Raw genomic sequence first — 9822 nt, 5'->3', positions numbered from 1 at the left:
GTCGACTACAGAGACAAGGGGGGTGCAGCAGCTGCAGGAGAGGTGCGAGGGCCACATGAAATGGCCTGGGGGGGCCGCATTTGGCCAGCGGGCCTTGTGTTTGACACCTGTGCTATAGAGGGATATACCTTGTTCAGATTTCATGTCCAAGGTTTACAACCATTCTAAAGTGAAGAGTGATAACTGACAGGTCAGCTTGCTTTTGGAGGTGACGCTGCAGCTTGCTCAGTGATTGCGCAGTGTGGGAAGGTGGCGGTCACTCACCTCTTCATGCACTTGTCAGTCTGTCCTCTTCTCCTTCTTCTCTCTGTCTGTACAGAGGGTCTCGGCTCCTCTGTTGTCCACACACTGCTCCTTATGTCCTCTGGAGTATTAATATCCTGTAAGGAAGACACAGCGTCAGTGTATGAGCGTCTGAAGAGTGACACAAGGAGCAGAGATGACCTTTCCTGATGGAACAAATAATCACATGAGCCTCGTCATCTTCCATAATGTCCTCTCCAGGAAAGGCATGAAATACCTCCCAGAGTGGAGCAATCATTACCTCTAGGATGGAATGCCCCGCTCTGTGACTGATTCCCTGCCAGCAGAGACTGGGGCAATTCCACCCCGGGCCAATGTCAACCCTGTACAAAGCAGATGCCAATTATTCATTAGAGCAGGGGTGGCAAACTCAATTTCATCGAGGTTCACATCGGCATTATGGCTGCCATTAAAGGGTCGGTTGTATCTGTAATGCCCAGTACATACAGGCCGAATGTCGGGCAGCATCGGCCGACTCAATAGAAGCCGGCCGACATTCAGCCTGTGTGTACAGCAGCCTGTCCGACAGAAGCCAGCCACCCGAAGGGTCATGATGGGAAAAGGTCTGCCAACCAGCCAATGGCTTAGAGCGCTGGCTGGACTGTTTGTCACTAGTTTGGCATTTGGCTGGGGTCAGTGCCACTACTGGTAGCATGAGGCCATACCTGGACCCTATAGAGGTTGCACAGGCAGTCCATCTCCTCCAGGATGGCACATCAATACGTGCCATTGCCAGAAGGTTTGCTGTGTCTCCCAGCACAGTCTCAAGAACATGGAGGAGATTCCAGGAGACAGGCAGTTACTCTAGGAGAGCTGGACAGGGCTGTAGAAGGTCCTTAACCCATCAGCAGGACCGGTATCTGCTCCTTTGTGCAAGGAGGAACAGGATGAGCGCTGCCAGAGCCCTACAAAATGACCTCCAGCAGCCCACTGGTGTGAATGTCTCTGACCCGACACCGTGGAGCTGGATTGGCATTTGCCACTGAACACCAGAATTGGAAGGTCCACCACTGGCACCCTGTGCTTTTCACAGATGAGAGGAGGTTCACCCTGAGCACATGTGACAGACGTGAAAGGGTCTGGAGAAGACGTGGAGAACGTTATGCTGCCTGTAACATCGTTCAACATGACCGGTTTGGTGGTGGTCAGTGATGGTCTGGAGAGGCATTTCTATGGAGAGACGCACAGACCTCTATAGGATAGACAATGGCACCCTAACTGCCATTAGGTATCAGGATGAAATCCTTGGACCCATTGTCAGACCCTACACTGGTGCAGTGGGTCCTGGGTTCCTCCTGGTGCACGGCAATGGCCGGCCTCATGTGGTGAAAGTATGCAGCCAGTTCCTGAAGGATGAAGGAATTTATACCATTGAATGGCCCCCACGCTCGCCTGACCTAAATCCAATAGAACACCTCTGGGACATTATGTTTCCGTCCATCTGACGCTGCCAGGTTGCACCTCAGTCTGTTCAGGAGCTCAGTGATGTCCTGGTCCAGATCTGGGAGGAAATACCCCAGGCACCATCTGTCCTTTCATTATGAGCATGTCCCGACATTGTCAGGCATGCATACAAGCACGTGGTGGCTATACAAACTACTAAGGACCATTCTGAGTTGCTGCAATGAAATTTCAGCAAAACGGACGAGCCTGCTGCATCATTTTTTCACTTTGATTTTCGGGGTGTCTTTAAATTCAGCCTTCTGTAAGGTGATCATTTGAATTTCCATCAAACGATGTGGCATCCTTTCCTTCCTAACACATTACCCAGTCCATACCAGTATAGATCCTAACACATTACCCAGTCCATATCAGTATAGAGCCTAACACATTACCCACCCCATACCAATATAGATCCTAAGACATTACCCAGTCCATACCAGTATAGATCCTAACACATTACCCCAGTCCATACTAGTATAGATCCTAACACATTACCCAGTCCATACCAGTATAGATCCTAACACATTACCCAGTCCATACTAGTATAGATCCTAACACATTACCCAGTCCATACCAGTATAGATACTAACACATTACCTAGCCCATACCAGTGTAGATCCTAACACATCACCCAGTCCATACCAGTATAGATCCTAACACATTACCCAGTCCATACCAGTATAGATCCTAACACATTACCCACTCCATACCAGTATAGATACTAACACATTACCCAGTCCAGACCAGTATATATTCTAACACATTACCCAGTCCATACCAGTATAGATCCTAACACATTATCCAGTCTATACCAGTGTAGATTCTAACACATTACCCAGTCCATATCAGTATAGATCCTAACACATTACCCAGTCCATACCAGTAAAGAGCCTAACACATTACCCAGTCCGTACCAGTATAGATCCTAACACATTATCCAGTCCACACCAGTATAGATCCTAGCACAATACCCTGTCCATACCAGCATAGATCCTAACACATTACCCAGTCCATACCAGTATAGATCCTAACACATTATCCAGTCTATACCAGTGTAGATTCTAACACATTACCCAGTCCATACCAGTCAGTCCATACCAGTATAGAGCCTAACACATTACCCAGTCCATACCAGTAAAGAGCCTAACACATTACTCAGTCCGTACCAGTATAGATCCTAACACATTATCCAGTCCACACCAGTATAGATCCTAACACAATACCCAGTCCATACCAGTATAGAGCCTAACACATTACCCAGTCCATACCAGTATAGATCCTAACACATTACCCAGTCCATACCAGTATAGATTTTAACACATTACCCAGTCCATACCAGTATAGATACTAACACATTACCCAGTCCATACCAGTATAGATCCTAACACATTACCCAGTCCAGACCAGTATATATTCTAACACATTACCCAGTCCATACCAGTATAGATCCTAACACATTACCCAGTCCATACCAGTATAGATCCTAGCACAATACCCAGTCCATACCAGTATGGATCCTAACACATTACGCAGTACATACCAGTATAGATTCTAACACACCACCCAGTCCATACCAGTATAGATATCCAGCCTGAGATTTTCCCCATTCAGATCTGATGTGTTTTCAAAGTGTTTCTGTCATTTCTGTGAGCAGTGTATGAAATGTTTGGGGGTTCTAAGTAATTTTCTTTCAAAAAAATGTCAGAAAAATGCCTGGGTCCTTAAAAGGTTAATAGCTTAAAGCCCCAGTACAGATGACCCTGGAGAAATTTGTAAAGTTGCAAATTGAGGCCCCATTAAGGCCCCTTTCAGACTTGTGCGACTTGTCCTGCGACTTGGGACTGCAAAGTTGCATGACACGTCGTACCCCATGATTTCCAATGTGTACCGTTCATATCTGTGCGACTTCAAGTCGCAGCGACTTCAAAGTAGTCCCTGCACTTCATTGGTCCAACTTTGATGCGACTTGAGGTCCATAAAACTCAAGATCACAGTGGTATTGCTTCAAGTCACATGGCAAAGTCGCATCAAAGTCGCGTGACTTTTAGGTTGTACAAGTCTGAAATGGGCCGAATGGTGAAAAAAAAATTTGGGTGTACTGGATTGACATGTTGGCCCCTATACAGAACCCGGGACCCCCTACATGACCAGGTCCCTACCGCCTCTATTGACCAGCTGCCCACCTCTGTGCCTCTGCTCCGTCGTCTTCTCTCTCTATGGGGTCCGAGCTTTATGTCCCAACGCCGGCGGAGATTATGAAACGGTACAACCTGATATCTGCAAAATAAGAGAGAGAGTGGGGGTCAGTCACAAGCATCCCCCCCTTCCCCCAAATATTTCCCACCGGTTCAGTCCGGAGACTCAGGAACACGCGTGTTGTCAGAGTCAGGTTACACGTGGTGTGTGTGTAAGTCAATCTGGGACCCCCTCCCCCGTTCCCAGCATGCAGCTGCTGCGACATTATACAGCATGCATGCATACAGTATATATAGGAACATTCATAACATGTGGCGGTGTACAGACAGGACATGATAGGGAGGGTATACAGCCAGGGAGGGTGGTGCAGAGGTATATATGGATATGCATGTATATGGATATATAGGATCACATGGATGTAAAGGTGATGAGGCCTATGGATGTCATCGGTGATGGTCACTGTAAAGGTAAATTATCCCATGACTGGGTGAAGAACAGTCATCAATATGAATATATTTCTTCCAGTATGGGCAGGGCTCGACCAAGGAGCTGACAATCAAATGCCTCCTCTACACCCAGGAGCCACGTGTGTGTGCGATCATCACAGATGTGAAGGAGATGAGACATCCAGATCTTAGTACATAGCACCCCCCTGCTGTAGTCCAGACAGACAGATGAGACAGACATGGATGGAGAGACATATTAGATGGTCTCACCGGCGTCCAGGCTGACTCCTTCTTTATTCTGATGAGGAAGGCGAAGGCGCCTGCTTTGTCCTAAAATCACAGAGCCCCCGGAAGAGACGGTGGAGTGGGTGGTGAGGGGCCCCCCATTCTCAGCCCCCGTCCTCTCCCCCCCTCCCCCCCCCCTCCATCACAGACTGAGTACCACAAGCTCAGCATCCACCCAGACTGCACTGCAGAGACTGCCAGAGCCATGAGAGCCAGAGCTGGCCCACCCCACTCCTATCACATGTACATTATATTACATCATACCAGGACTATAACCCCCATCATCACTCCTATCACATGTACATTATATTACATCATCCCAGGACTATAACCCCCATCATCACTCCTATCACATGTACATTATATGACATCATCCCAGGACTATAACCCCCATCATCACTCCTATCACATGTACATTATATTACATCACCCCAGGACTATAACCACCATCATCACTCCTATCACGTGTACAATTATATTACATCATCCCAGGACTATAACCCCCATCATCACTCCTATCACATGTACATTATATTACATCATCCTAGGACTATAACCCCCATCATCACTCCTATCACATGTACATTATATTACATCTTCCCAGGACTATAACCCCCATCATCACTCCTATCACATGTACATTATATTACATCATCCTAGGACTATAACCCCCATCATCACTCCTATCACATGTACATTATATTACATCATCCCAGGACTATAACCCCCATCATCACTCCTATCATATGTACATGATATCACATCACCCCAGGACTATAACCCCCATCATTGCTCCTATCACATGTACATTAGATTACATCTTCCAAGGGCTATAACCCCCATCATCACTCCTATCACATGTACATTATATTACATCATCCTAGGGCTATAACCCCCATCATCCCTCCTATCACATGTACATTATATTACATCATCCCAGGACTATAACCCCCATCATCACTCCTATCACATGTACATTATATTACATCTTCCCAGGACTATAACCCCCATCATCACTCCTATCACATGTACATTATATTACATCAATCATCCCAGGACTATAACCCCCATCATTACTCCTATCACATGTACATTATATTACATCATCCCAGGACTATAACCCCCATCATCACTCCTATCACATGTACATTATATTACATCATCCCAGGACTATAACCCCCATCATCACTCCTATCACATGTACATTATATTACATCATCCTAGGGCTATAACCCCCATCATCCCTCCTATCACATGTACATTATATTACATCATCCCAGGACTATAACCCCCATCATCACTCCTATCACATGTACATTATATTACATCATCCTAGGACTATAACCCCCATCATCACTCCTATCACATGTACATTATATTACATCATCCCAGGACTATAACCCCCATCATCACTCTCATCACATGTACATTATATTGCATCATCACAGGACTATGACCCCCATCATCACTGATATCACATGTACATTATATTACATCATCCCAGGACAATAACCCCCATCATCACTCCTATCACATGTACATTATATTACATCATCCTAGGACTATAACCCCCATCATCACTCCTATCACATGTACATCATATCACATCACCCCAGGACTATAACCCCCATCATCACTCCTATCACATGTACATTATATTACATCATCACAGGACTATAACCCCCATCATCACTCTTATCACATGTACATTATATTACATCATCACAGGACTATAACCCCCATCATCACTCTTATCACATGTACATTATATTACATCATCCTAGGACTATAACCACCATCATCACTCCTGTCACGTGTACAATTATATTACATCATCCCAGGACTATAACCCCCATCATCACTCCTATCACATGTACATTATATTACATCATCCTAGGACTATAACCCCCATCATCACTCCTATCACATGTACATTATATTACATCTTCCCAGGACTATAACCCCCATCATCACTCCTATCACATGTACATTATATTACATCATCCTAGGACTATAACCCCCATCATCACTCTTATCACATGTACATTATATTACATCATCCCAGGACTATAACCCCCATCATCACTCCTATCACATGTACATTATATTACATCATCCTAGGACTATAACCCCCATCATCACTCCTATCACATGTACATTATATTACATCATCCCAGGACTATAACCCCCATCATCACTCCTATCACATGTACATCATATCACATCACCCCAGGACTATAACCCCCATCATTGCTCCTATCACATGTACATTATATTACATCTTCCCATGGCTATAACCCCCATCATCACTCCTATCACATGTACATTATATTACATCGTCCTAGGACTATAACCCCCATCATCACTCCTATCACATGTACATTATATTACATCGTCCTAGGACTATAACCCCCATCATCACTCCTATCACATGTACATTATATTACATCTTCCCAGGGCTATAACCCCCATCATTGCTCCTATCACATGTACATTATATTACATCTTCCCAGGGCTATAACCCCCATCATCACTCCTATCACATGTACATCATATCACATCACCCCAGGACTATAACCCCTATCATTGCTCCTATCACGTGTACATTATATTATATCACCCCAGGACTATAACCCCCCATCATCACACCACCAGTAATATGTCTTGGTCTGTGTTACACCCTTTGTTTTGCATGTGAACTTTTCTGAACTGTGTTGTACTGTATTGTGCTGCCACCTAGTGGAGACTAGTGCTAAGTATCCTTGTTACTAAGATAGCTTCATTGACTGTAATTCTTTGTTCACCACTAGCGCAGATATCCCCACCATCCCATCTGAATTGTTAAATCACCCTGTGACCATTCAGTTGCACAAAAGGAGGCTAAGGCAAAATTAAAGCAACCCCTATGTGAGAGCAATAAAGTTATGCCAAAAAAAAATAAATAAAAAAAGCTACAGGAATATATGAACGTAAATTGAAAATGACAAAAATTGTTCATAATTACAACTATACGATGTCACAACAGTCCACTGTTCATCTGAACCGAAAATCTGGGAAACTAGTAGAAGGGTGAGGAAATATTTTATTATTAATAGTCCTATTATCTTCCACAGAGGCTCTGCATGTTCTGCCCCAAAGAAGGATGTCAGGAAAAGAGACATAATATCCCTGAGAAACACACAAAGCACAAAGCCGACAAAAAATACAAAGCAGAAAAAATAAAGTAAAAACGCAAAGTACAAAAAAATATATACATACAGTAAAACCTTGTAATGAGAGTAGCTTGGTTTGAGAGCATTTTGCAAGACATGCAACATTTTTTAATAAATTTTGACTTGATAAACAAGTGATGTCTTGATATACAAGTAGCGTCACGTCACGTCACAACTGAGTATAAAAGAGAAGAGAGGCGCCACTAAGTGTAGCAATATGGTTACATTTAATGAAGGTTCAACATTTAGCAACTCACATGTTTGATGATTAAAAAAGGCACATCTAAGTATGCAGGCATCCGGGGTAAAGCTGTCCACATAGACCGTCCTCCGCATCGCCATCAACGTCATCCCTTCCACTCTGCGCTCCACAATTGCTTCAAGCCTCGCTTTTCAGATACTGCAGGGTAGTTTTCCCGGTCACATTTGCAGACTGATGACAGTGCAGTGCAGGCCCGGACTGGGACAAAAAATAGGCCCGGGCATTTTGGACTGAGCAGCCCGGGAAGGGGCGTGACGGGGGCGTGATGGGGCGGGGCATGGCATTCGTCGGGATGGTTGATGACAGGATTTAATGTTCCAGGATGTGTGGATTAGATTACGGTACCTTTTTAATCTGCACATGATTGGAAGAGGAGGGAGAGAGGAGGAGGGAGAGAGGAGGAGGAGGAGGGGGGAGGGAGGAGGAGGAGGAGGGAGAGAAAAGGAGGAGGAGGGAGAGAGGAGGAGGAGGGGGGAGAGAGGAGGAGGAGGAGGAGGGGGGAGAGAGGGGGAGGAGGAGGGGGAGAGAGGGGGAGGAGGAGGGGGAGAGAGGAGGAGGGGGGAGAGAGAAGAGGAGGAGGGGGGAGAGAAGAGGAGGAGGGGGGAGAGAAGAGGAGGAGGGGGGAGAGAAGAGGAGGAGGGGGGGGGAGAGAGGAGGAGGGGGGGGAGAGAGGAGGAGGGGGGGGGAGAGAGGAGGAGGGGGGGAGAGAGGAGGAGGGGGGAGAGAGGAGGAGGAGGGGGGAGAGAAGAGGGGGAGGAGGGGGGGAGAGGAGGGGGGAGGAGAGGGGGAGAGGGGGAGGAGGGAGGGGGAGAGGGGGAGAGAGGGGGAGGAGGGGGGAGAGAGGAGGAGGAGGGGGGAGAGAGGAGGAGGAGGGGGGAGAGAGGGGGAGGAGGAGGAGGAGGAGGGGGGAGAGAGGGGGAGGAGGGGGGAGAGAGGGGGAGGAGGGGGGAGAGAGGAGGAGGAGGGGGGAGAGAGGAGGAGGAGGGGGGAGAGAGGGGGATGAGGGGGGAGAGAGGAGGGGGGAGAGAAGAGGAGGAGGAGGGGGAGAGAGGGGGGGGGGGGGAGAGAGGAGGAGGAGGGGAGAGAGGGGGAGGAGGGGGGAGGAGGGGGGGAGGAGGGGGAGAGAGGGGGAGGAGGGGGGGGAGGAGGGGGGAGAGAGGAGGAGGGGGAGAGAGGAGGAGGAGGAGGAGGAGGGGGAGAGAGGAGGAGGAGGAGGGGGGAGAGAGGGGGAGAGAGGAGGAGGAGGAGGAGGAGGGGGGAGAGAGGGGGAGAGAGGAGGAGGAGGGGGGAGAGAGGAGGAGGAGGGGGGAGAGAGGAGGAGGATGAGGAGGAGGGGGAGAGGGAGGAGGATGAGGAGGAGGGGGAGAGAGGAGGAGGATGAGGAGGAGGGGGGGGAGAGGGGGGGAGAGGAGGGGGGGAGGGAGGAGAGGGGGGAGAAGAGGGGGGAGAAGGGGGGAGAAGGGGGAGGGGGGAGAAGGGGGAGGGAGGAGAGGGGGGGAGGAGTAGGGGGAGGAGAGGGGGGGAGGGGAGAAGGCTGAGAGATGAGGAAAGGGGGGAGAGTGGGAGAGAGGAGGAGGAGGAGGGGGGGAGAGGGGAGGAGGAGGAGAGAGGAGGAGGAGGGGGAGAGAGGAGGGGAGGAGGGGGGAGTGGGAGGAGCAGGGGGGAGAGGAAGGAG

The 9822-nt window shown here is 48.1% G+C and overlaps 1 long non-coding RNA gene across 2 annotated transcripts; it reads right to left on the bottom strand.

Annotated features, from left to right (window-relative positions):
* Positions 1–268: 268 nt before the first annotated feature.
* LOC309544118 lies at positions 269–4756 on the bottom strand. Of its 2 annotated transcripts, none has more exons than XR_014224827.1 (3): positions 4659–4756; positions 3906–4023; positions 269–380 (listed from the first exon to the last, which is right to left on the bottom strand). It is a non-coding gene; the product is annotated as an uncharacterized lncRNA (long non-coding RNA). The 2 variants fall into 2 exon arrangements; XR_014224828.1 differs by having other exon boundaries at positions 3930–4023.
* Positions 4757–9822: the final 5066 nt, after the last annotated feature.

The sequence above is a fragment of the Pelophylax lessonae genome, assembly GCF_965119305.1.
Source record: "Pelophylax lessonae genome assembly, contig: HAP1_SCAFFOLD_1109, whole genome shotgun sequence".
Taxonomy (NCBI): Eukaryota; Metazoa; Chordata; class Amphibia; order Anura; family Ranidae; genus Pelophylax; species Pelophylax lessonae.
Note: the sequence above shows the minus strand (reverse complement) of the source record. Positions and strands in the feature narration are given on the sequence as shown.